Source organism: Puma concolor, chromosome E4 (assembly GCF_028749965.1).
Source record: "Puma concolor isolate L17-30 chromosome E4, mPumCon1.1.hap2, whole genome shotgun sequence".
In the NCBI taxonomy this organism is placed as follows: Eukaryota; Metazoa; Chordata; class Mammalia; order Carnivora; family Felidae; genus Puma; species Puma concolor.
In genome coordinates, this window is record NC_141683.1 from 28,615,387 (window position 1) to 28,640,525 (window position 25,139).

At 56.3% G+C, this 25,139-nt stretch overlaps 1 protein-coding gene across 5 annotated transcripts in view; it reads left to right on the plus strand.

The window, feature by feature from the left end:
• Positions 1–25,139, plus strand: part of SYT2 (synaptotagmin 2) — a 109,019-nt gene that overhangs the window by 56,729 nt on the left and 27,151 nt on the right. Inside the window, exon 1 of one of the 5 annotated variants that reach the window (XM_086694503.1) lies at positions 5,267–5,489. The exons of 3 other annotated variants lie outside the window; for them this stretch is intronic. The gene's annotated coding sequence lies outside the window, so the exon portion shown is untranslated. Of the gene's footprint in view, positions 1–5,266; positions 5,525–25,139 lie in introns of those variants that run through there. One more of the 5 variants, XM_086694501.1, reaches the window with a different exon arrangement.

Sequence of the window (25,139 nt, forward strand, 5' to 3'; positions counted from 1 at the left end):
ACAACAAAAACAGTAAATTGTAAATCTTCTGTAGGACCCAGTGTCCACAACCTTGTCCAGCTTTTGCTTAGGAGTGAGGGCACTCGATATTGATTGGCATATGGCAGAGGGGTTTAGAGCGTGACCTCAGAGGCAGAATATCAGAGTTCAAATCCTCCTTCTTCCACTTCCTAGTTGTCGCCTCAAACAAGTTATTTTACCTCTGTCTACCTCAATCTTCCTGTCTGTACACTGGGAATAAGAAGGATCCCCTTTCCTAAGGTGGTCGTGTTAAGTTTGTATCAAACCCTTAAAACGGTGCCTGGCCTATCGTGAGCCCGCCACCTGTTACCTGTCTTCGTGGGCAGTGCCAGCATTAGCATCTCAGTACCTGTACTGCACCAGCTCCAGGCACCTACCTGTTCCTACTGGAGATCTAGTGCTCTGAATCTGCCTCGGCCAGCATGTGTTCTGGGAACCTCCTCGAGTCGACTGGCACGTGGGTCGTCACGTGGGTCTGGGCTGCCGCTGGCTGCTGGTGTCAGTGCCTCGGTGTCCCACACCACCACAGCCCCACACTGCTCCGTGCAGCCTCTCTCTGCTCCTCCTGCTGACGTGCCCACCAGCCCAGGCTTCCCACCTTTCCCAGCTCTGCAGGCTCTTTCAGAGCATGGGAACCACTCCCCACCCCCATGGCGAAACGCTCATTCGCGGGGCGGGGTGGCCTGAGCCTGGAGTGTCACATTTAGCAAGCCAGCTCTCGAGACCTCCTTCAGTTGACGCACAGCTCTTTTCCTTTCCAGACCGCTGAGTCAGGCAAGGTCAAGGGCCAGCCACTCGATTCAGTCTGGAGAGTCATGCCCTCTGACCCTCAAGCCCTTTGTGGGGTCTGGCTCATTTTGTCAGCTGTACTCCTTCCTTTTGATAATTTACTTATCAGAAACCTCTACTGAAAGACTACCAGATATGTCTCCATATGCCTGGAGCCCATTTTGGGCACAATTCGAGTCTCCCTGGGGTACCGCTCCGTAACCCCATGTAAACCAATGGATGCAAATAAATACTCCGGAAGAGCCTTATCAGCACACTCCTCAGGTTTAGCGTATGCACGCGGTCCTCAGCTTCGCCCACCCTGCACTTCTTGCCCCCCACGACACATAGAAACCGTCTCGCACGTAGTAGGCACTAAATAAACAGCAGATATTTTGTTATCAGTTTTCTCATCTGCAAAATAGAGATAATATAAAAAAATAATAGCTAACGTTTACTGAGCACTTACTATGTCCCAAACGTTCTTCTAAGTTTTTCCCACGTATTGACTCATGTAATATTCACAGTGAGGTGAATACCATTTTTGTTCCTGTTTTACAGATGAGGCGCAGAGGGGTTGAGTGGCTTGCCCAAGGTCATACAGCTAGAGCCTATGATTTTAAACCCATGTAGTTTCCACCCTGTCACCTCCGACTGCTGTGAAGATCCAATGATTCCAAGTCTTATGGCTCCCAACGAACGCTGGGGGCCGCTGCTCCGTTTGCTCCGTGCGGCTGAGGAAGAGGAAGGGAGGGAGGAGGGTAGGGGCGAGGAGGGGGGAAGAGGAGGAGCGGGGCTCCGTTAGCACTAGCGGTGGTCGTGGTGGTGGCTGCAGGATGTAGAAGCTCTTTACAAGAATCCAATTGCATTTCTGGAAGGGAAGAACTGAGAGTCATTATTCTGTCCGGACAGGTCCGAAGCGGGGAGGGAACTTGGTCAAGGTGAAGAGCTAGGTTGGCTTATTCCAGCGCCCCCTTTCTCTGTCTCAGTCAGAGACTTGGGCTGTGGGGTGGGGGTTTCCAGCAAGGCTGCCTTCAGCCAGGGTACAGGCTGCTTCCCCAGGGTACCAGCTGTGGGGCTGCTCATGGAACAGGGCTGGAGGGACAGCACTGTCAGCCTTCTCGGGCACTAGCTAGAAAGGAGGACATCTGAACGACAGGAAGCCAGCCCGGGGAGACTGCAAGATCCTCCTCGGAGCACCTCTTCCTAACATGGCCCTCCATCCACCGGCCCGGGAAACATATGGGCCACAGGAGCCTGATCCTGCAGGGCTGGACTGGAGCCCGGAGCTCCAGGGCAGCTCCAGAATTTCTGCGTAGGAGGGGCGCAAGTGCTGCTCTCTCATTGGAAGGGAGGTGAGGGGATTGTTTTATTCCGGGGACTTATGTGGAGGTGATTTTTCTGGGAGATCATGAAGGAGGCTACCCTGCTGCCCCCTGCCCCCTGCCCCCTGCCCTGGGCTCTGCCATGCCACTCCGCTCCAAGCAGGGTTGGGCTGTGCTGACACCCAGGATCAGAGCAGAGAATCCATGATGGCCCAAAAGGCAGAGCCTGGGTGGCGAGGGAAGAAGCCACTGAACTGCATCAGCCGTCTGCTTTGTCCTGAAAGCATGGGGGGGGGGGGGCAAGGAGAGGAGACTGACTTCACACCCCAGGGAGGAGGCTGAGAGGAGAGGAATATGACCATTGGCCATTCCTTTATTCCTTCAACCCCCGTTTCTTCTGTATTTCTTTACATTTATTTCTTTCACACAGATATGCCAGGAATGGCACTGTGTTAATCTCTGTGCATTCATTATCCCTTTAATCCTTATGATAATCCTGTTTTATAATTAGAATCCCCATGTTGCAGATGAGAAAGCTGAGGCTCAGAGAGGTTATGTAATTTGCCCAAGGTCGCACAGCACACAAGGTGCAGTGCCAGGATTTGAAAACACCGAACCTCAGAGCCACTAGGATGTATTGGGTGCCCACTCTGTGCCAGTGGGCCGGATGGGTAGGAAGTCCTTTCCGTTCTGGAGCTTGCAGTCTGGTGGGGGGAAAGTTTCCACTGGGAAATGGCAAGGGTGACAAGTGCCTTACAGGCAGACGAGAAGTACAGGGTACACGGAGAGGTGTCAGGGGACTGCGACTGGAGGAACAAAGAGGAGTTGGCGTTGCGACGTGGGGCAGAGAGGCCAGGGTCCTCCACCAAGAGGACAACATGTGCAAAGGCTCTGTGGCAGGGAAGAGCATAGCCCTCTCAGGACCTGCAAGGAGATCAGTTGGAGCCCAGAGGGTGAGGGAGGAGGCAGTGCCAGGCAGAGCTGGAGGGTGGGCGGGGGCCACATCTAGAGATGTCTACAAGAAGCAGCTGGTAAGAGGGGTAACTGGAAGGAGCCCCTGGGGCGGGGGGCACGGCTTAGCTCTGCACCCACCTCCTGTAGATTAGAGAAGGGTCAGCATCTGAGGTCACAAGACCCAGCTCCATGCCCTAACTCTGTACCAAACTGACACAAGTACTTGGGTGGGTCACTCACCCTTTGGGGGGGTTCCTGTGCCTCAGTGGAGTGAGTCCTCCTTTCCTTGCCTTGCTACCTGCTGGCATTGTTTAAAAGGATCAAGTAAAATCAGCCCTCTGAACTTTCAGCCCTCTTCTCCCTCCTCCTGGTAAAAAAAAAAAAAAAAAAAAGCTTTTGGTGGATCTCCAAAGAGAAGCATTTCTTCCCCCAGGGAGAAACAAGAGAAGCCGGCCGAGTGCCAGGCCCCCCAGGCCCCCCACGGCAGCCCTGTGGTACGGGGGTGTGGCGGTGTGGGGGGGAAGTCAGAGGAGCATCTGACCTTGAGGCTTTGATGCTCGGTCCCCTTTTTCATCTGAAGGGTGGTGAGGGGTCAGCAGAGCCGACTAGAGAGTCTCAGGCATCTGTCTTGTCCTTTAGCCCACACGTAAACACACACACACACACACACACACACACACACACACACACACACACACTTCCCAACACCGATGTGCGGCCCCAGCCAGGCGGATGGGGATGGGTGGTGCACACTCCCCCACTCAGCCTGCAGCCTGGAAATCCCCGAATCAGCTATTTCTGCAGCCCAGGGTCCGTGACTAGCGAGCTGCTGCTCTAAAGAGCGGCTCCAGCCCGGCTCCAAGCAGCGGGTGCCGCAGTATTGCAGTGGCCGGGCTCTGGGGCGATGTGGATGTCGTGGGGCTGGGCCAGGGAGAGGGGATTCGCTGCAGGTAGTGGGACTTCCCAGGGCTCCTTGGACTCTGGAGATAAGAAGCCCTGGAAAGCTCTGAGTGGGGCCCTCCCCAACACATGCATATAAGGGATTTGGGGTGGGGCGGGGGGAGTCACTTCCTGGGTCAAACCCCAAACGTGATGATTCTTGACTCTGGGTGTGCAGTACAGGAGCAAGGTGAGAGTGAAGGGGAGGCTGTGGGGATGAGGGCAGGGATGGGGTGGGGCTGGGAAGGTCCAGAGACAGGCGGCGTCCTGACACCAGCAGGAATTGCACAGGGCTGAGCTGGGGGGCTGAGGTCTCAGTGGGTGAAGGCTGGGCATTGAGGGTGAGGCACCGGGGTGAGACTGAGGCACGGGAGCCATACCTGGGCCTCCAATCCTCCCTGCCCCTCCTGCCTGGTGAGTGTGGGAAAGGCCCCGTCCTCCCTGTGCTCCCGGAGGGTTGAGGCCTCCTAGCCTGCCGCAAGAGGGAGAAAGCGGAGTTGTGGCCAGCGGGGAGGCTCCGGGTCTACCTGGGAGCCAGGCCCAGGTCCTGGGCAGCACACGCTTCCTCCTCTCTCTGCAGGGGCCCCTCGACCCGCTTCCTCCCTCCCCGGGAGGCTGGGGGAGAGCCCCCGGCTCCAGTCCCGACTTCACCCTCCCGCGCGGATGCTGGGGACCGCAGGCTGTCGGAGCTCCCCGGGCCAACCCCCCTCACCTCCCCTTCCCCTCCGCTCTCCGCCTTTTGTCTCTATCACTCCTCTTCTCCCTCCCTTTCCTTTTCGTCCCCGACTCGGGAAAACCTTCATCCGTATCCCCTGAAGCAAATCGGCTCCCTCCTACCCGCTAGCCGCTTCCCGACAGCGCAGAGATCCCCCTCCCCGCCGCCCCTCCCCCAGCCAATCCCCGCTCCCCAGAGGCTCGTAAAGCTCGTGGGTGGCGCGGGTGGGGTGGGGAGTGTCGCAGGAGGGCACGGAGTGGGAGGGGACGCCTCCGCATTGCCCCTGGAGCCCCGCGGGCCTCCGGGGACCCGAGGCCGGCCCCACCCACCGCAAACTTCTCTAGGGGCGCGGCGGGTTGAACCCCTCTCCCGCACGCCGCGCGTTCTCCCTCGCACACACCTCCCCTTCCCCGTCGCCGCTCCCTCCCCGCCCACCGGCCGTCCGGACGGGAGAAAGGGGGGCGCGGGGCGCGCGGAGGCGGCCTCCCCGGGGCGGGGATTGCCGGGGCGGGGGCCCTGCGTCCCGGTTTGCGGGGATCGCCCTCGGAGGGGCCGGCACGCGCTGTGTGCAGGCGGATGTGAGGAGCATCTCAATTGGCGGGCGGGGGAAGCGGGTTCGGGCTGTTACTACTGCAGAGAGAGAGAGAGCGCGGGCGAGCCGGCGAGCGGGGAGCGGGAGGAGAGCCGCAGCGGCCCGGCCGGCCGCGAAGTGGGAAGAGGGGACCTCGACTTCGAGACCCCGGCCGTCCCCGCGCTCTGCTCTCTCGGTGAGCTCTGGCCGAACCGCGCAAGAACGTCCCCGGTAAGAGGCGCCCCGGGCGGGGACACCCTGCGAGGGCAACCCGTGGTCCCGAGCGGAGCCGCGGTCCGACCATCGGCGGCCACCGGGAGGGCCTGGGGCGCGGGCGGGCGCAGGGTCGCCAAACTGGGACACTCCGACTTTCTGGGCTCGGCGCTCGCAGCCAGATAAACTAAGTGCCGGACGGAGCCCGCGGTGGGGGAGTGGGCTCCGAAAATCCACTTGCGTCGGAACCGCCCGGCTAGTCCCGGGAGAGGTGTCCCGAATTATCCCGGGAACCCCTCGCCCTTGCCCTGCTTCTCCTCCCGGGGAGCCCGGGACGCGCGCGGGGAGAAGGCGCGAGAGGCCGCGGTGCATCTGCGCGGGCACCCTGGGCAAGCAGGCAACCGCGGGAGGCGGTGCGGGGGAGGGTGGATGAGGTGGGCGTAGGGCGAAAAGTGGGTGCGGGGCGCGCATGGGACCCCCCGCCCGCGCCGCAGTGAGGCTGAGCCGAAGCGCCCCGCGCTCGGAGCTCGGGAGCCCCCTGGCGCAGAGCGGGACGCGCTGGGGACACTGGCGGTGCGCGGAGCTGGCTTCTTTTCCGCGCCCCCTGCCCTGCCGCTGCGGACCGGGTCTGGGATGGGCGGCGGCATCTTCGCCCCTTCCTCTTCTCGAAACTTTTTCATACTCCAGCAAACGCCGCGGCTCCGTGCGTTGGAGGAAGCAGGGTCACAAGAATTCTGGCAAACCCCAGAGCTTGGAGAGACCGGGGTGGGGGTTGGGGAAGGGGCAACGGGGCAGTAGGCGGGCATGCTCTAGTCAGTTTGCTGTGTGACCTTGGACGAGTTGTTGCACCTCTCTGAACCTCACGAAGAGGGAGACACTTGGTGCCCCGTCGGGAACGCGGAAGAGGTCGGGGACAGCGTGTTTGGTGAACAAGTCCGCAGGGCGCCTGCCTCTAGCCTTGGCGCTTAGGAATTCATGCCTTTGATGCGGGCCTCTCTGCGGAGAGGCTCACTCCCTGGGGAGGGGGTGGCAGTGTGGAGCTGTGTACCCAGCGTTCCACGGGAAGTCACGAAGCTTCCATTCTGACCTGGCCTATGACCTTGGACCACTCACTTACCCCTCTGAACCTCAGTCTCTTCAATGGGTTTTGGAGCTTACGGTACCCAAGGTCTCTCCCAGTTCTGACACCTGTATGCCCCAGCATGCTGGGGAGGCCAGTGGAAGGAATGGGTGGGGTGTGGCCTCACCAGCTGCATTCCTCCTGGGACATAGCCTCTGGGGAAACGGTAGGTCCCCCCCCCCCCCCGCCCCCTAAAAAGTCACCAGGGCCTTGAGACCCTCAGCCTGCTCACCTATCAACTGTTCCCACCTGCAGAATCTCCAGTATGGCTGTGAGAATGTCGGCTTTCCTGCACTAGCACAGCCCTCTTGCAGGGCTGAGCCTTCCTGGGGGAAAGATGCCCAGTGACCGTTAAGAGTCGCATGGGTTAAAGGGGGATGTCAAGGATCCCCCTCCCCCCAAGATCATGCTGTCTGACTCCCGGCTCTAGGCTGCACCCACTGCAGGCAAGGATGATCTGAAGGAATCCCGTTTAGAAAGATCCCTTCTCTGGCTGGGGAGATCTCCACTACAACAGCCTGTAACACCCCATTGTGCCACCGACCTCCCAACCCTTCGCCAGAGGGAAGCCTCATCTAACTCCTTCTTGGGTGAATTCTGGTTTGGTCTGCAGTGGAGATGAAACGTTAGTTTCTCACTGGGCCTTAGGGTGTTGTAGGGAGAGTCCGGGTTTAAGACAGGAGGCCTGAGGGGCGCCTGGGTGGCTCCTTCGGTTAAGCGTCCAACTTCAGCCCAGGTCATGATCGCGCAGTTTGTGAGTTCGAACCCCGCTTCGGGCTCTGTGCTGACAGCTCAGAGCCTGGAGCCTGCTTCAGATTCTGTGTCTCCCTCTCCCTCTGCCCCTCCCCTGCTCGTGCCCTGACTCTCTCTGTCTTTCAGTAATAAATAAATGTTAAAAAAAAAAAAAAAGACAGGAAGTCTGAGTTTAATTCTAGGCTCTGCCTCCCAATTTGTGTGACCTTGTGTGACCTTGGGCAAGCCCCTTTCTTGCTTTCCTCACCTGTACACTGAGAGGGTTGAACTAGATAACTTCCCAGGGTCCTTCCAGCCTTGCTGTTCTGTGGCTGAAGTTCTGGGCTGGTGTCTGGGTAGCAGGAAGTGGGTTTGGCCGGGTGATGGGGGCGGCTGGTCTCCAGGAATTCCCATGCACTTGCCCTCGCAAGCCCTTCTGTCCCCAGGGTGGAGACAACGCGAGACTAAAGAGTCCATATGAAGGGGCCACTTTCAAGGCCTTGCACACCCCTGCAGTGAACCCTCCCGAGACCCTGGGCTCTACTGTTGCTAGCTGTGTGACCTTGAGCAAGTTACAGTATTTTACATCTTGGAGCTTCACGTACTCAGTTGTCAAAATGAAAGGAGAACAGTAGTGGTATTTTAAGACTGTCGTGAGGATTAAACACAAAAGAGCACATAAAGTGCTTCGGCCGATGCAGAGCCCTCGGAGTCCTCAGTGAGTAGCATCTACTGGACATAATCACAATAAAGCCCGTGGGGCAGCGGCCCCTCCCTGCGCCCATGGCCCTCGGGTCTCCCCTGCAGCTTCCAAAGCTTCCCTGTGGGGTGGGAACCGCAGCACTGCCTCAGTGCCTCTCTCCCTCTCTGCCTCTGTCTCTGTCTCTTTCTCTCTCTCCCTGTCTCTGTCTATCTCTGTCTCTTTCTCTCTCCCTGTCTCCCTCTTCCTCTCTCCGTTAGGATCGTTCTGCAGCAGAAACTTCATGTGAAAGGAAAAAACGGCTAGACTTTCCTATAACCTCACACCTGTCTGCCTCTAGCTCTCCCTTCCCCACTTTCTGCCACACCTCCGGTCCCTTCTGTGGTGAGGACACATGGGCATTTTGCTCCACTTCCTGAAGGAAGGAGCCAACTGAGGCCCAGGGAGGGCTGAGACTGGATCCCTGGAGGCGGGGGAGCCAGAGGCATGTCTGGGCCAGGGGGAAGGAGTGAGGGGATAGAGGGGGGACTGGCAAAGGCTTGGCCTCAGGGGGACTCCCAGGACCCCAGATCCCAGAGCCAGACCGAGCGGGCTGGGTGCAGGGATGGCAGGGCCAGGACTCGGGGTACCCCAGACTCCCTGTGTGATGTGACCTTAGGCAAGTCCCACCCACGGGCCTCAGTTTCTTCATTTGCAAAGTCAAAAGATGGTTTAGATGAATCAAAGGTCCTTCTAACGCTTTTGGTTCAGATCCTGGTTGGCACTGCCTCGGGTGAGGCTGGGTGGGGTGGGGTGAGAGGTTTGTTGGAGTCATTTGGGCATCAGCACTCACCGCCCCTTTGTCATACTTCTGTGACGACCTGGGGAGGTGAAACCATCTCTTTCTTAGTAAGAACGCTGAGCGTTAAGAGCAGAGGCGTTGCAGATGGACAGACCTGGGTTCTCATATTGGCGCTCTGTCTTCTTATTAGTTGGGTGAATTTGGGCAAATCACTTAATCTCTCTGAGCCTCAGTTATCTTGTCTGGGAAATGGGAATAAAATCACCTATCTCCTAGAGCTCTTATGAAGATTATGTGGGAATAACTTCTATAAAATTCGGGCAATATGGGGGAGTTCTTACTGTGAACTGGGTGCTGCACAAGGAATGGGCTTTTGAGGCTGTCATCAGGACGGGAGGCTCAGGTGAAAAGAAGGGTGGGGACAGAGCCCACAGTCCTGCACTTGTCATCATGCACAGGCTTCCAAGAAAGGGCCCCGGTTTCCCGCATCCTCTTCCTGCTGTGCACTGGCTAGGGGCTTCAGGAGTTTGAACTCAGCTGGTTTTTGTCACAGGGCCTGTGGAGGTGCCAGCTCAACCACAGGGGGGCTGCAGGCAGAGTGTGGGGCTGCCGGAGAGAACAGCGAGGTTCACAGAACGCTTCTGGTGAGGAGGGGGATACAAGCCGGAAGCGTGACAGCCTTCCATGCGTTAGTTGTGAAGAAAGGGCAGTAAAATCTGGTCTTGGAGAAAAGGCATCGCCACTCACCGGGGTGTGTTAGGTGAGGGGCACCACAGCATGAGGCACTGCAGGAGGCCGTAGGGTTCATCTTATCGAGTCCCTGACTTTGATTATGGGGAAACTGAGACTCAGAGAGGGAGAGAACCTTGCCCGGTATCACACATCATGTTAGCGCCAGAGCTGGGGCTGTGCCTGCACTTGTGGACCCTCCTCCGCTCTCCCCGTTAAGCACCAAGCAGATATCTTCCAGCCCTTCTGCCATCAGACCTCAAAGAAGGATGCCTTGACTGCAGCAGAAAGGACGTGGGTCACTGACGGGAAGAAACCTCTTGACCTGGCACTGAGATCATCAAGTCTGACATTCCCATTTTGCAGATGAGAACACTGAGGTCCAAGAAAATGAAAAGACTAGCAGAAGGTTGCCCAGTGTCTGAGCCCAGAGCTCTTCTAGTTACGCCGCTTCCACGCAGCTTCTCTGGGGTCAGACACGCTACGTGGCCACAGGATAAAGGCAAATGCACTTGAGAAGGGAACAGAGGACGGAAAGACAAAGCAGAAGAATGAAAGACAGAACTGTTACTCCCAGGACCGTGATTTTCCTTCTAGGCTTTCTTTCTTGACGTGTCTGTCGGCCGCTGCTTGGAGCTGTTCTGCTGACAGCCTGCCTTGCCCTCCCTGAGGAAGGAGACAATAGCCAGATCCGTTGGTCTCAGTTCCACTGGCAAGGCTGAATGAAAGAAAGTCAATATTTGCCCAGTGGCAAAGGACAGGAAATAAGTCTGACTTGGGATGAGGGTTGGGGGGGGAGGGGGAGAAGTGATTCTGAAAAGGAAGGTTGCAGAGTATTGGGCCTCCCGTGTGAGCACTTGACTTCTAAAGGAGCCTTTGGGTTTACTGCATTAAATAACCCTTTGTATCTCGGACAGCTTCCGGCCCCATCCGCAGGCACTGTCCTCCTGGCAGCGCTGATCCCTAATAAATTTCCCCTATTGTTTGCAGCTGACGCCTCCCCAGCTTTCGGCTCCCTGGAGAAATGGGACTTTTAAAGCTTTTGCAGAGAGGCCTCGGAGCAGATGGCCCATTGAGCAAAGCTCAGGCAGAGAGCCGTGCAGAAGCTGCGAGAAAGGCTCGCTTCCTTATCTGGGCCCCTGAGCCCAGGGAAAGATGTGGAAAAAGTCCTTGGCAGGTCAGGAGAGGCTGTGAATGATTCCCCCCCACCCCCCATGCCTTTGTTTTGTTATCTTTCCTTTTTATTTTTTTCCTCTGCCTCCTGCTTCCTCTGGGTCCTGAAGTTGAGTAGGGGCTGGGGGGAGGAGGGCTGAAGCCCCCAGCCTTTCCTCAACTGAAATGAAATTCTTGAACCGGCGGCAGCTGCCGGCTGCTTTAATGGCTTTTGTGATTGCTGTGTTGCTCATGGAGTCGCATCTTAGGGATTTAACAAAGGGTGCATTTGCAAGCAGAAGGCTCCGGGTCTGAGGCGACGGGGCTATACTGCAGCAGGAAGGGCTCATGTAAGGTGTGAGGTACAAGGGAGGACTTCCCATGCTGGGGACTCACCAGCCCTCGGTGGATCTGCTAGGGGTAGACAGCGGGGGTGTGGGGGGGTGGGGGGGGTGGATCCATCCAGCTCACTCCCCACTCTGGGAGTGAGCTAGCTTTCTTACCTGCCGCCGAAGAGGCTTCTTGGACTAAACATGGTGCCATGGCTCCCAAACTGATCAGCAGGACTGGTAGTCCCTGGAGACCATAGAGCCAGCGTGACCTCCCATCCCAGGGTGGCCAGCTCTGCCAGCCGCTGTGGGCTTGGGGCTGAGTGACTGAGCCTGGGTGGGGGGTGGTGGGGGAGAGAAGGAGGGTCCTGGGCTTCTACCCAGCCAGCCCCACACCCACAGGGGATACTGCAGTATTATAAGCAGCTAGGAGGCAGGAGAGTCCCTCCCAGCTGCTGCTCACCGTGGGGCCGGCCAGGGCTCCCAGCTCCCAGCCTGCCTTCAGCCTGCTCCCTACTGCTTGGCTGGGGCTGGGACTCAGCTGCTCAGAGACAGATTGCAGCCTGTCCCCAGCCCCCTCCTCCCCCCCAGCACACGGCCCCTGGGCAAGAGCACAGCCCAGCTTCCCTGCAGCGGATTTCCTACAACTATGCTCCGTCTTGAGCAGACTTTCTGAGCCTGCCGTGGACCTTAGCCCATCTTTTAGGTGGAGTTGGAGCATATAGTTCCTCGTACCCCATAGATACTTGGCACTGTTGTGCAGTGGTCGAGAGCTCAGGTGCCAGGGTGCCAGGTTGCCTGGGTTCAAATCCCAACTCCACTGGGATCTTGTTGTTTAAACACTTGGTACTCAATTTCTTCATCTTTAACATGGAGTTAAATTCGTTGGTATGCCTTAGGGTTGATATAAGGATTGAGTGTATTAATATTTATATTAAAAGCTCTAAGAATAGTGAGTACCTGGCATGCGGTGCTAATAAAGATTTAGCTATTGTTGGGGAGCTTGGGTGGCTCAGTCCGTTAAGCATCCGGTTCTTAATTTCCGGCTCAGGTCATGATCTCACAGTCTGTGAGATCGAGCCCCGCATCGGGCTCTGCGAGGACAGTGCAGAGCCTGCTTGGGATTCTCTCTCTCCCCCTCTCTCTCTCTGTCTGCCTCCCCCTCAGAATAAATAAACATTAAAAAAAAGATTTAGCTATTGTTATGGTGTTTCTTAAAACTGAACGGGGCAATTTGTAGAAAAAGAAATGTAACACTGGAGCTAGGGGTGGGGTGAGGCAGGGGTGTAACTGTATTTGAATAGAAGGATCTGGAATCCAGCGAATTCACTGCTAAATTACTACATATGGTCCCACACAAGCTGTTTGGTCCCATTTGAAAATGTGGAGAAGGATGACTGTCCCTGTCACCTTTTCCAAGTCATCCTGGGAAGTGAGGTGGGTGGTGATAGTCCGAAAAAACCCGTCGGCCTGGAGGATGCACACATTGGTGTCTTCCTGTCACCATGTAGGACACATGCATGTGGGACATGTGGGACACATGCAGGCTTCCTGGCTGAGGCTCTGGCCTGTTGGACCTTCTACAAATGGCACCAAATCCAGTGGGCCGCTCTCCCAGGGAGGCCCCTCGGACTCCGGGTGACTCTGGGCTGAATCTGGTCTCTCTGTGTCTGCTCTTTTCCATTTGGCCGGGAAAAGCGGTGGTGGTTTTGTGTCTCCACAAGCTTCTTAGCGGTGGGGCAGGAGTGTTTCTAGACACAGGCCATAGTTGTGCAAGCAGAGAACAGGAGGGCTGGAGAGAACATCTCCTTGAAGCCAGAACACCCTGGCCAGGAACCCCAGACAGACCGGGGTGATGCCTTCCCTTGGGGGGGGGGGCAAAGCAGGCAGCTCTTCCTCCTCCTACCCTCGGCCAGGCTATCTGCAGGGCAGGGCAGGGCAGGCAGGGAAGGGGGCTGCCTGGAAGCAGGGCATTGACTCGACGTCATATTCAGTACCTGTCCTGCCAAGTAAGTCAGGGACCCTGGTTGATAGCGCTTTTGTCCCCTCCCTCATCTGTCTCCTTCCCAGCGTGGGACATGGTGCCCACCTGACCTGCTGATAGTGCTGGGTTGATGATTAGGCCAGGGGTCTCAGGTGTTGTCACCAGAGTTCTCTGCTGAAGACCGCAGGGATCCCAGGCCAGCTGCTGAGTGATGCCCTCAGTCCTCCCGGGCTGGTCATCTGGGGTGAGTGGCAGGTATGGAGAGGGGAGGCCACTTTATTTCAGAATTACTCAGGGCCTTGGAAATGTCGCCCCTGGAACCCTCCTCAGAGCTTCTTTCCAAATATCATTTTACCAAGAGCCCCAGAGATGAGGTTGCTTTGCCAAGGTCACCTCCAAAGTCAGCCGTGAGCTCATGCCTCAGAGTCCACTGTATTTCATCTGCTCCATTTTCCCCAGGCTTCCTAAAGAAGGCATTGGGCATTGGCTAGAAATGCAGGGTCCCAGCCTTGTGCCTATCTCCTGTGACCTTGGCCTTGACCTCAAATTTCCCTGTACCTCATACCTCTAGAAGTTGGAAGGACTTAGATTAGATAGCAAAGAGAATTTGCTGAGTAGCCTTGCCAGGGGTGGGAATGGAAGATTTTCCCAAGACATTTGGGAGTCCAGGCTGGATTAGGTCTTAGCAGAAGCTTCAGGAAAGAGCCCTGGACTTGGAGTCCAATAACACAAAGCCCGAAGTCAGATCCTGCAACCTGCTAGCCGTACTGGGGCAGGTGCTGGATCTCTTTGAACCTCATCGCCCTCCCTCCCCAAATGTGATCAGACACTCCTTACTTTATAGGGGGCATATCTATTTTTTACTTAAAAAAGAAAAGATGTATCGAGATATTCACATACCACACAATTCACCCCTTTAAAGTGCACGATTCGGTGGTTTTTAGTACAGTCACAGAGTTGTGCAAACTGCCACCACAGTCTAATTTCAGAACATTTTTTTTCCCACCCCAAAGAGAAAAACTGTACACATTAGCAGTCATTCTCCTATTCTTCCTTTCCTCAAGCCTTAACCAAATGATAATCTATTGCCTGCCTCTGTACATCTGTCTCTTTGGAACATTTCGTATAAATAGAATCGTATAATGTATGTTCTTTTGTGTCTGGCTTCTTTTCCTTACATCATGTGGTCAGGGCTCCTCCGTGGTGCACCAGGCATCACTATCTCCTTTCTATTTACTGCTGAATAATATTCTGTTGTATGGACATACCACAGCGAGTTATCCTTTTATCAGTTGATGGACCTTTGGGTTGGATTTTGACTATTATGAACTATTACAAGTGCGATGAGCATTCATGTAAAGGTTTTGTTTTGTTTTGTTTTTTAAGTAATCTCTACACCCAACGTGGGGCTTGAACTTACAACCCTGAGATCAAGAGTTGCACGCTCTACTCACTGACCCAGCCAGGTGCCTTTCATGTAAAGACTTTTGAGAGAACACATGTTTTCATTTCTCTTGGGTACGTACCGAGGAGTGGAATTGCTGGGTCAAATGGTATAGTTTTTTGTTTTGTTTTGTTTTGTTTTTCATTCAAAATAAGTTTTATACCTTAGGTAGCCTTTATTTATTTTTTTTCTGCCAAATTTTTATTTAAATCCTAGTTAGTTCACATACAGTGCAATATTGGGTTCAGGAGTAGAACTCAGTAATTCATCAATTCAAATGGTATACTTATTTTGGAAGCTCACTTTTATCAGACCCTGTTCTAAGTATTTTATATGGATTATCTCCTTATACTCTATAAAGTAGGTACAATTAGGGGCGCCTGGGTGGCGCAGTCGGTTAAGCGTCCGACTTCAGCCAGGTCACCATCTCGCGGTCCGGGAGTTTGAGCCCCGCGTCGGGCTCTGGGCTGATGGCTCAGAGCCTGGAGCCTGTTTCCGATTCTGTGTCTCCCTCTCTCTCTGCCCCTCCCCCGTTCATGCTCTGTCTCTCTCTGTCCCAAAAATAAAATAAATAAATGTTGAAAAGAAAAAAATTTTAAAAAAAATAAATAAAAATAAAGTAGGTACAATTATTAGCCTCATGTTACACAATGAGGTTCAGAGACATCAAATAACTTGTCCAAGGACACTCAGCTAACAGAGCCAGGACTTGAGCTGGACCGTCTGGTGGTAGGTCTTTTACCGCCTTGCTTCTATATGCGAGTAAACGGGATAACGTAGGAGAGTGTTGCCATTGGATACTCAATAAGTGTTGCATCCTGGGAAAGATGACCAGACGCCCCGCATTCCTCTGTCTGACCTGTTGTGTGGCTGTAGGAACCTCTGTGTCCCTTTGAGCCTCTGTCCAGTTCCTCCCAGCATATAAAGCTTTTCAGTGTGGAATTTAAGAGGCAGGGTCAGGGTGTGGGAAGTGCAGTGTAGTGGAAAGTGTCCTGGATTCTAGCTCTGACTCTCTCATGGACTTGAAAGCAATCTCCCTTCTCTGGGCCTTGGTTTCCCCATTGTTCAGTGAGGGGCTGGAGTAATTGACCCTGAGGGGCCTTGCAGCTCTTGCGTCCTATGTTAAGTTCCATGCTGTCTCCTCAGCAGCCCTAGCCCCCCCGGGGTGGGGGAAAGTGAAGCCTGGAGTACAAGTCCAGGGTCTCAGGTCACTGTGGGTGCTCAGACTTCCCCCACTCAGTGTGTTAACAGGCCAGGTTGGGGGCTGAGTCAGGTGGTGGGCGAGACCCTCCCACCCCCTTCATCATAGAGCCCTTGTCGTGGGCCGGGGAACTTCTCCTATGATCCAAGCCAGGAAAGAGCCATTTGACCTCCATACCTCCCCACCTCCTTCTTGGTTACCCTTCTCCGGACTCCTGCACTTCTGAAATCCGGCTCCCTAGGGTCAACGCGGCCCTCGCACCTGTCAACTACCCAGGTGGCTTCTGGTGCTTGGCCCCACCTCCCGGTTTGGGAGTGTTTATGGCAAAGTGCTGAGCACGTGGTAAGTGCCCTGTGTCAGTTGACTCTGAATCTGGTTCCCCTGGTCTTGCGCCTTTTTCAGTGAGAGCGTTAATTGTGTTTTCCAAGCCCAATCTGGCACCACTGAGCAAGGCAGCCGCAGTTATTCTGCGTCCGCCATCCAGCGGCCACCACCTTTCCCAGGCCTTCCCTTTACTCCTCATTCCCCGCTTCCTGGAACCTGCTGGTCAGAGGTCCTGCTGCAGCCCCAGTACGTAATGGATAGTGCATTTAACTCTATGCGGTGGGGACCAGTGGCATTTCTATCTCATGAAAGAGGAGCCCGGTCCAGGATAGGGGAGTGCCTTCTCTGAGGTCACCATGCTGGCAGGTGGCAGCGGGAGGGTTTGAGCAAAGGCTGTCTAGTCCCAAAGCCTGCACAGCAGGCCGATAAGAGAGGTGGTATAAAGGCCTTTGGAGGGATGCACGGATCCAGGGAAACCAAGTAGAGTATCTCTGAGCAGGTGGCCTCTGAATTCCTCCAGGGCAGGCATGTGTCAGTGTGTCTTATCTCTTTTTACCTCTGCCAGGAGCTCAGTGATCCTCCGGGCCTCACCTTCTCCTGGCCCAGGGGGGCGTGGCATCTCCAACAGGGTCCCGCTCTTAGCTTACCCAGAGAATTCGGGTGATGGCTGAGCAGCCTTCCTTACACTGGCGATGGCTTCAGCGTCTCCAGGGTTTGCTGTCCCTGCCTTTGGTGTGCCGAGCTGGAGTTTCGGTCCCCAGCGCCCCTCCCCCCAATGCGTGCATGCCTCACTATTTTTAAGCTCCGTGGGCTTAATGAGCTGCCTGCCATGACACGTCTTCAGCATTCACCTTTTTCTCTAATGAACCTCAGAGAGCTAAGCTGGCTCCCTTTTCACTTGACAACCACCCCCAACTGGGAGGCCAGAGCCGGGCTGTTGCCCACCTGGGTCCAGGCTCCACTCACGAGGACTCACCCTGCAGTGTGCCCCTAAACTCCCCTGGTGGTGGCAACATCAGAATCCAGCACCCCCGCCCCCCCACCCCCGGACCTGGCCTCTTCCAGATGTGCTGTCCTTTGTCCTGTGTTCCCCCCATCCTACCCCAACCCCTATCAAAAACCCAGAAACGGCAAAATTTAAACCGCCCAACCATTAAATAGTATTTAGCAAGAGTTTATGATGCATTTAAGAACAGTTCGTGAACTGAGAGCTCTTAAATTCAAATACTGGTAAGAAGCTCAGGGACAGGACAGCACAGGACGGCTTATCAAATGGGAAGGAAATACTTTACTCTTTACCTCAAGTGCTTATTACCGTGGGGGTTTCCGCTTGGCAGGGGCTTGGTTAAAGGTGATTATCTTATACCATTTTTAGGAAGAACGACTTGGTTTTGTGTTGTTTTTTTTTTTATGATTATCAGAGGCATTCACAAGAACTAATCTAAGTTAAAATTTGCTTGTGTTCATGAAATAAGCTAGATTTAGTTTTGCTGATGTGGCCTAAATGGTCTTGTCTGCTCAGGGAATTCTCGAGTCTGGTCTCCATTTTGTATTTAATTTCAGCATCCCTGAGCCATCCCTACACGAGCGTGGCGTGTTATAAAGAGGACTGTTGAGCTCTCCCATGGACTTGGATGGTGGCCTTCCTTGAGGACGAAGGAAGAGCTGGCGAGCTGGAGAGCTGGCAGGGCCTGGACGAATGAGGCCAATTGACAGTGAGGGGTGGGGCGGAGGGGTGAGATATTTGGAGACTCACAAGGTTGGAGACAGGACCTTGAACTTCATCTAGGCCAACGCCGTGTCCCCTGTCTATGGCCTCCCTTCTAGTAGTTTCTGATCTCAGCCTGAACACCCTTCGTGACGGGGCACTTGTTACCTCACGGAACGCGCCATCCTATCAGTATTTTTGGAAGCGCTATGTAGAACTCCTCCCTCATTTTGAGGCTGAATCTGTTCTTCCCACCATGAGATGGGGGAGCCCCCAGCAGAGGAAGAGCTCAGCTTCTGCTCCAGCCACACTGCTGGAGTCGGAGAGGGGAAGTGGAAGGTCCACGGCGCGGTGTCCGGGGCACGGGCTGAAGGAACTGCGCTGTGGTCCTCACCTTGGAGGTGACGTTGCTCGGGGGAGTGGGCACCAAGAAGAGGCGAGAGGGCTGGTAGAGAAAACTGAAGTCAGATGCCTGAAGCCCTTCCTGCTTCAGGTGTGTGGCATCTTGAATATGTGGCAGAAAATTAGAAATACCGAAACAGACCAGCTCCATATGGGGAAAAGGTTAAATGCTGCCTCCCGCGCCAGGGACTGGGGGTCTGATGGGAGCCACACCAGGAGTTCCAGTTAAAGCTTTAACCTGGGGCCACCCCGCAGGGAGACCGAAACCCCTGGAAACTCTCCGACCAAGCCTGAGGATGTCACTGGCTTAGAAGACCATGGAATTGGGAATGAACTCTGTGGCCGTGGGCAAGTCACTTCCTCCCTCTGGCTCTCAGCGTCTTCTGCTGTGACATGTGTTGTGTGTGGACCTTCAGAAGTGATGCGGGTGGCTGGGCGCCGGGGTTGCAGGATGCTGTGCATGAGGGCGGCTGGGCTTCATCCAGGCCCGCGCTCTGCGGGGCTCGGTGCCACCGGTTGTATGAAGGGGAGGATCCTCTGTCCGCTTCCTTCCGGCCTCGGGCAGAGAGCTGGACACCTGTGCATTGTATACCTGGCTACCGCAGGGCCCATTCTCCGTGTGCTTGGCAATGGTGAGTGTAGAGCGATGCTTCAGCTCCCGTGAGAGAAAGCCTAGAGGCCTCTGGTGTCCTGGGCCAGGGAGGCTGTCCTGCCCTAGGTCTGGCTCTGTGGAGTATGTCCCAGAAGGCGGGGTCTCTCGAGGCGCCTGGGTGGCTCAGTTGCTTAAGTGTCCGACTTCGGCTCAGGTCATGATCTCACGGTTCGTGGGTTTGAGCCCCGCGTGGGGCTCTGTGCTGACAGCTTGGAGCCTGGAGCCTGCTTCCGATTCTGTGTTTCCCGCTTTCTCTCTGCCCCTCCCCCACTTGTGCACATGCTCTTTCTCTCTCAAAAATGAATAAAGTTAAAATGTAACATTAAAAAAAAAAAAAGAAGGTGGGGTCTCTCGAGCCAAAGGCAGTGTCGTGCTGTACCACCTACCCACCAGCCAAGGTCAGCTGTCATTCCAGCACCTTCCAGGGTCATGGTGGTGAGTGGTCCCATCCTGTCTTACAGTTGTCAGAAACCCACCCCTGCCATCTCTGCCAGATTTCTTGCCTAGAACTGTCCAGCCCTTTCTAAGCCCACCCCCATATCCCTGGCTCAGGGTTCCTTTCCAGGAAGCCTCCCCAGAGTGGTGCTTCTTGGCTCTTTATGCCTTCGCTCCACGGTCTCTCAGCAGGATCACCTGCACCTCACGGGGGAAGCAGGTGGGCCACCTGGTGCCCGGTGCCCTGGGCAGGGCCCATGGTAGCTCCCACAGCAGCCATCTAGTCAAGCTCTTGCAGACCAAATGGAGCACGTAAATGCCGGGCTGGAGCACCGACCACAGGCAGATCAGCTCGGAGAGCTTTCTCTTCTGCCCATTCTTTGATTTGCAGGATAGTTTAGATTCAGTAACGTGCACGACTTATTGGTACGTTCTCCTTCACAAGCACCCCAAAAGCCACCTGTGTCCCCTGCCCTGTCACTGCCCACCACTGTCTCACCTCTGTCACCACAGATCAGTTTTCTCTTCTTCCTGGCTCTCCTTCCACCCTTGGCTGTTCTTCATGATGCCTTGCATTTCACCTTTTCCTGCGAATCCTCTGAATGTTGATGTTCCCCAGAGCCTGTCTCTGGTTTCCTTCTCCCTGGGAGACTGTTCTCCCGCCGCCATCCCCCTGCACCCTGCCCAGCCACCTGTGCTAATGACTCCCAGACATTAGTTCTCCCTATAGCCCCCATTCTGAGCAGCACACCGGCCCACCAGCCACCTGCTGGACGTCACGGCCACTTGGTGGCCCAGTGGCATGGCTAGGATGCGGCTGGGATGTCCTTGGGCATCAGTACGACCTTGCCTCGTTGCCTCCGAGCTCTGTCACTGCAGAATGGGAGTGGTGGCCGGAGGAAGAAGAGCCTGACTCTTCTAGCTTCTGTGGGGAGAACCCTGTCAGACCCCGCACAGAAGAATTTGAAAACTTGAGCAAACAAAATGGAGCCCCAGTGGGCCCAGTCCGAGAGGCGGGCCGATGCTGAGTGATGGACAACGTGAGCGTGTGTGAGGGCGGGTTGGGGGGAGGGGGGTGGCTTGTCTGGACACAGGACAGTGCAGTGGCTCAGAGACAGGAATCAGCCCAGAGATGGCCTTAAAAGGCTGGCTGGGCTGGAGTTGAGGGTACAGGATGGGGAAGCATGGTTTATTAAGAGAGGCCTGGCTGCCAGCACAGAGACCTGCAGTCTCCAGGAAGTACAGAGAAGGGTGCTGAGCTCAACCTGGGCCACAGTATGGTGTTTAGGAGAAGCCCACCCGCCCCCTAGAGCTACCCCTGTGTGCTCCTTGTGGCTCCCAGCCCCTGAGGAACAGGCTATGGGCACAATAACTTGCTTTACGTTCATCGTCTCCGAGCCTCACAAGCCTATGAGGCAGGTACTGTTCTCATTCTCACTTTACAGATGGAGGAGCAAGACCCAGAGAGGTTAAGCTACCTGCCCAAGTTCACAGGGCTGCAAGCGGCAGAGCTGAGACTCAAAGCCAGGTCTGTCGGACCCAGGGGCCAGGCGCTCATCTGCGCCACGTGGCTGCCCCCCCAGGCTTGACCTGGCTCCGTTTCCTCACTGGTTCTGCCTCCCAGGTTTGGATCCACAGAGAATCCAAGTTGGGCTTTCCAACTTGGAATTTTCCTGTATCTCTTCCCTCCTCCAGCCTGTTGGCATTTTGAGGACATGGCTTGCCTCTGTGGGCCCCTGTTTCCCATGTCTGTTCTGGCTCCCAGGTCAGGCAGGAGAAAGTTGGCTTCTTCGGGGAATATAATTGTGCCCCCGGGATTTGCATGACCCACTTTAGTTTGTGGAGACCATGAGCTGTCAGAGGTGTTGGCGGTAATGGGCATCTTCATTGGAAAAGTGAAGGGCACATCTTTTTCCCCAAGGGCCTGTCCGGCCTCTGGGAGGAAGGAGGCATTTGTGGAAATGGGGGGAACAGACTGCATCCGCCTTGGCTGAGCCCCTCCCGGGTGCTGGTTCCCATCTCCCACTGAGGGCACACTGGGCTCCCCAGACTTCTGAGTGTCCCAGCCCCCTCCTTGGCCCCAGATGATATACTCTGCTACCTGAGGGTACAGTTCTTTCCATCCTGTGGGGAAGAGGAAACTGGACACAGTGTGAGTAAGCAACCTCTTTTACCCTGCTTAACCTCGGTTTCCTCATCTATAAAATGGGAATAATAGTATCTACCTTACGCGACTGAGCATGAAATGAAATTCAGTGAGGCATTTACTAGAACCTCAGGGAAGGTTTCCTTCCTTTCTCTTGGCACACACCCCCACCCCGTGGGCCCAGGGCCTTCGTGATATCTCTCCCCCACAATGAGTCCCGTGAGCCAGGGCTGTTTGTTAGGAAGGAAAGAGCCCTGGGCTGGATGCCAGGAAGTCAAGGTTCAAGTTCACAGTAAGTGCTTGGGTAAGTTGATTTCTGAGCCTCAGTGGTCTCTTGTCATGGGGAGGATCCCATCTGCTCCCTGAGAAGGCCTGAGTTTGTCATCTTCCACAAGGACAGGGCTGAGCTCTATTCATCTCATGTTCCCAGCACTTAGCGCTGACAGGGTTGGATGTGAGGGCTGACTTCTGCCTGGCCCTGCAAAAGTGAGAGAAGTAATCTTCAGGCCCTTCCCCGGCCCTAGACTCTCGGGAGGTCTGAACCGCAAGGGACTCCCTTTCCCAAGGAAGAAGCCCCAGGGAACAGTCTGCCCAAAGGCTGCCGTCGTCTCGTCCTTGTTGAACAGTCCATGTCAGCAGGCTTGCCCACCCCAGGCCAATGACCGTTCGGGCTGCGGGGGGGGGGGGGGGGTCTGGCCTTGACAGGCACGCCCCCAGCTTCCGTGTCTCTCTCCTCCCTTCTGAAGAAGGGGGGCTTGATGGACGTGGTTGCTGGAGGGGAGGGTGCACTACCTGGTGAGACCCCCACCTTCTCAGTTCCCTGCTGCCAAGCTCAGGGCTCAGGGCTGGTAGGGCCTGGCAGGAAATACAGAGGCAGACAAGACACGTTCCACCTGTAGCCCTCACCATCCACAGGGAGCCGAGCCGCTCACGCGAGTAAGTCTGGCACGGACAGGAGCGGTGCAGCGTCTCTGGGAGGAGAATCCCCGGGGCCTCAGGCTCTCCGGCCTCATGCCCTCCGAAGTGCCCCTCGCTTCCTGGCTGGTGTCGCAGCCTCCTTCCCGGGACGCGAGGTCTGACCTTGTGCCCACGGTCAGCCAGCCCCGCTGAGGAGAAGCGAGGAGAAAAACCACATGTGTCCAGGGTGCGTTGTGACTGATTTCATTCTCACAGTGCTCTGGGGGGACAGGCACCCTGCCCTGTCTTTGTAGCTGAGGAAATGATACCTGAAGCCCAAGCCCATCTCTCAGGGTTGCTGAGCTCTGGGCACCAGGTTCCAGCTCAGCCCGTGTTCCAAAGTCCACGTTCTCCTCACCACACTGGCACCCCTCGTGAGGCTCATGCTCAGAGGCTGAGTCTCTGAGCATCTCAGAAGGTCCCCAGACCACTCTGGGAGGTGCAAAGGCACTTTCCAAAGCGTGGAAGTGTCGAAGGGGAGAGGCACCAGGTCTCCTGATGCCTCCTTCGGGTCCTACACCCCGCCAGGAAGCAGGGGACTGACAAGAGGTGACCGTGATGCTGTGGGGGGCGGGGGGTTGCGGGGGGGCCTGCCGTCTCTCCCGCCTCCGAGGCTCTGTGGCCCTTCAAGGTGACCCACGCTGGAGTCTGTCCCCGCTCGCTATTAAGTACGGGGTCTTCACATGTCACCCCCCAGTTCCTGGACAAGCGGTGTGGTCTGACACCCCCAGTTCCCTCTTCCCAGGGCTTCTCGCATCCCTGCAGGTGGCTCTGTGGCACACACATTTGCTCGCTTGTGTAGACACATGTGCACAGTGCCGTGCAAGTGTGTTAGCGGTCACAACACACACACGTGCACACACGCAGAACCTTCCCGGCACCCCCTTCCCTATCCTGTTCCTTCACTGGCTGCTGTCGCCCCAGTCGCCTGGGCCTGAGAGAATGCAGAAACTCTCTCCTCTTACAGCCGCTGAGCAAACACGGCCGCGCCGCGGTTCCGCTCCATCACTCGGCTAATGGAGCCTTCTGCCAGTTGCCCACCTCCTCCTTTCCAGGCCGTGAGCGTTGACTGGGGCCTAGGAGGCAGTCATCCTGGGCTGGGGGGAGCCCACTTCCCTGCCGGGGCGAAGATGGGGCCGTGGCAGGCTGCAGGCTCCTGGATAGACAGGAGCCCTGTCAGCCAGGCCCCAGGGAGGAGGCTCCTGGGTCTCTAACCTTCTCCCTCGGGGGCCACCTAGGGCCCCTGCCACCCTGCCGTGGCTCCCCGCCCCTGCCCGCTCCTTCTCTCCCCCGCCACCCCCACCACCCCCACCACCCCCACCACACACTCACATTCGCACGCTCACCCCCTCCGACACTCTCAGAAACACATCACACGCACTCACCCCACACCTCCACACTCACACACTCCAATGAAAAGACTTTTGCGTTCAGCCTGAGCCTCTCACCCCCGGTCCCTTAGCGGGGCTCCCTTAGCGGGGCCGTGCTTAGCAGAGCTAGTGCGTTCAAAGCTTGTAACATTTAGTCGGGAAGAAGATGCATCAGTTTTTAATGGTTTTCAGCTCAAAATGAAGATGTGCATTCGCCACGAAGGATAACAGGGGACCGTGCTGGAAAGGACGGTGCCGGTCACATGCGGCACAGCAGGGATCCCATTGATTTGTGTCAGATCATCACTGCTGAGCCACAAGGGCTCCTCTTCCCCGCGTGCGCGCTGCGCAAAGCAGCGGCCCCCTCCCTGGCCTGGGTCCCGCCCTTGTGCCCCACACTCACGGCACACTCGAAGTCTCCATGACACTTTGGGGGGCAGGCCTCTTCACCCCCTCCGCACCAGGCAGCCTGGGGCCCTGCTGGTCCCTAAGCTTTCGTGTATATTCCCACTCAGTCACCCGTCCAGGATCCCCCCACCCTTCCTGGCCTGTTCCCAAGTATCCTGACACCCAACCCATGAAAGACCTCTCCTCCGCCCCAGGAGAGCTGCCCACAGGCTTGGGAGACACTGTCGGGTGCTGGGCAGTGGGGGCTCTGGATGAAGGCCCAGGATTCTGAGTCTTGGGAGAAGGGGGAGGGAACGCAGCAGGTCTAGGGGTAGAGGGACCCCTTGGAGCAGCACCGCTGGAGGGCCCGTAGGCTGTCCTGGGCTGGCAAGAGCGGCCGGAGGTGACTCAGCAGCTTTTCCCCCTGCTGGAGTGAGCTGCTATAGTCTTCACTCCCTGCGGGAAGTCTGGACTCTTCCCCCAACGCGGGGGTCCCCTGTCCTGGTCCTGGCTGGGGTCTTGGCTGGGGTGGCAGAGGGAAGCGGGACCCCAGGGGCCTGGCCTGATGGGGGCATCCCTGCCCTCCACCGCCGCACCCCCTGCACCCAGCTATCGGCTGTCGTTAACCAAAGATGAACTGGAACCCGTGGGCTTGCAGGGGATGGAGGGAGGGGGGCACCAAGAGCAGGGAGTCAGGGACTGGACGGCTCATGCCGCTCTGCCCCCACTTGCCGCGGTACTTGTGAGACATGAGATAACACACGTCCCTTGGGGGCCCGTTTCCTCATTGTTCAGATGGGGGGTTTGGGCTGCATTGTCAGCCGGGTGCCCTCAGCGCTCACAGTCCAGGGCTTAATTCATCTGTGACGGAAGAATATCCACACCCTGAGTCTAGGTTCAGAGACAAGTACCCTGTGGGCGGGTGTGCAGGGCTGCAGCGTGCCAGGGGCCTCACACAGGAGCCCCCGGCCTTCGTCATCACAGGCCAGCGGAGTGGGGTGGTTGACTTACGGATGTGCCAGCAGACCGGCCCAAGGTCACGCACAGCGATTGAGTGCTGGAATGAGGACTCAGTCCCGG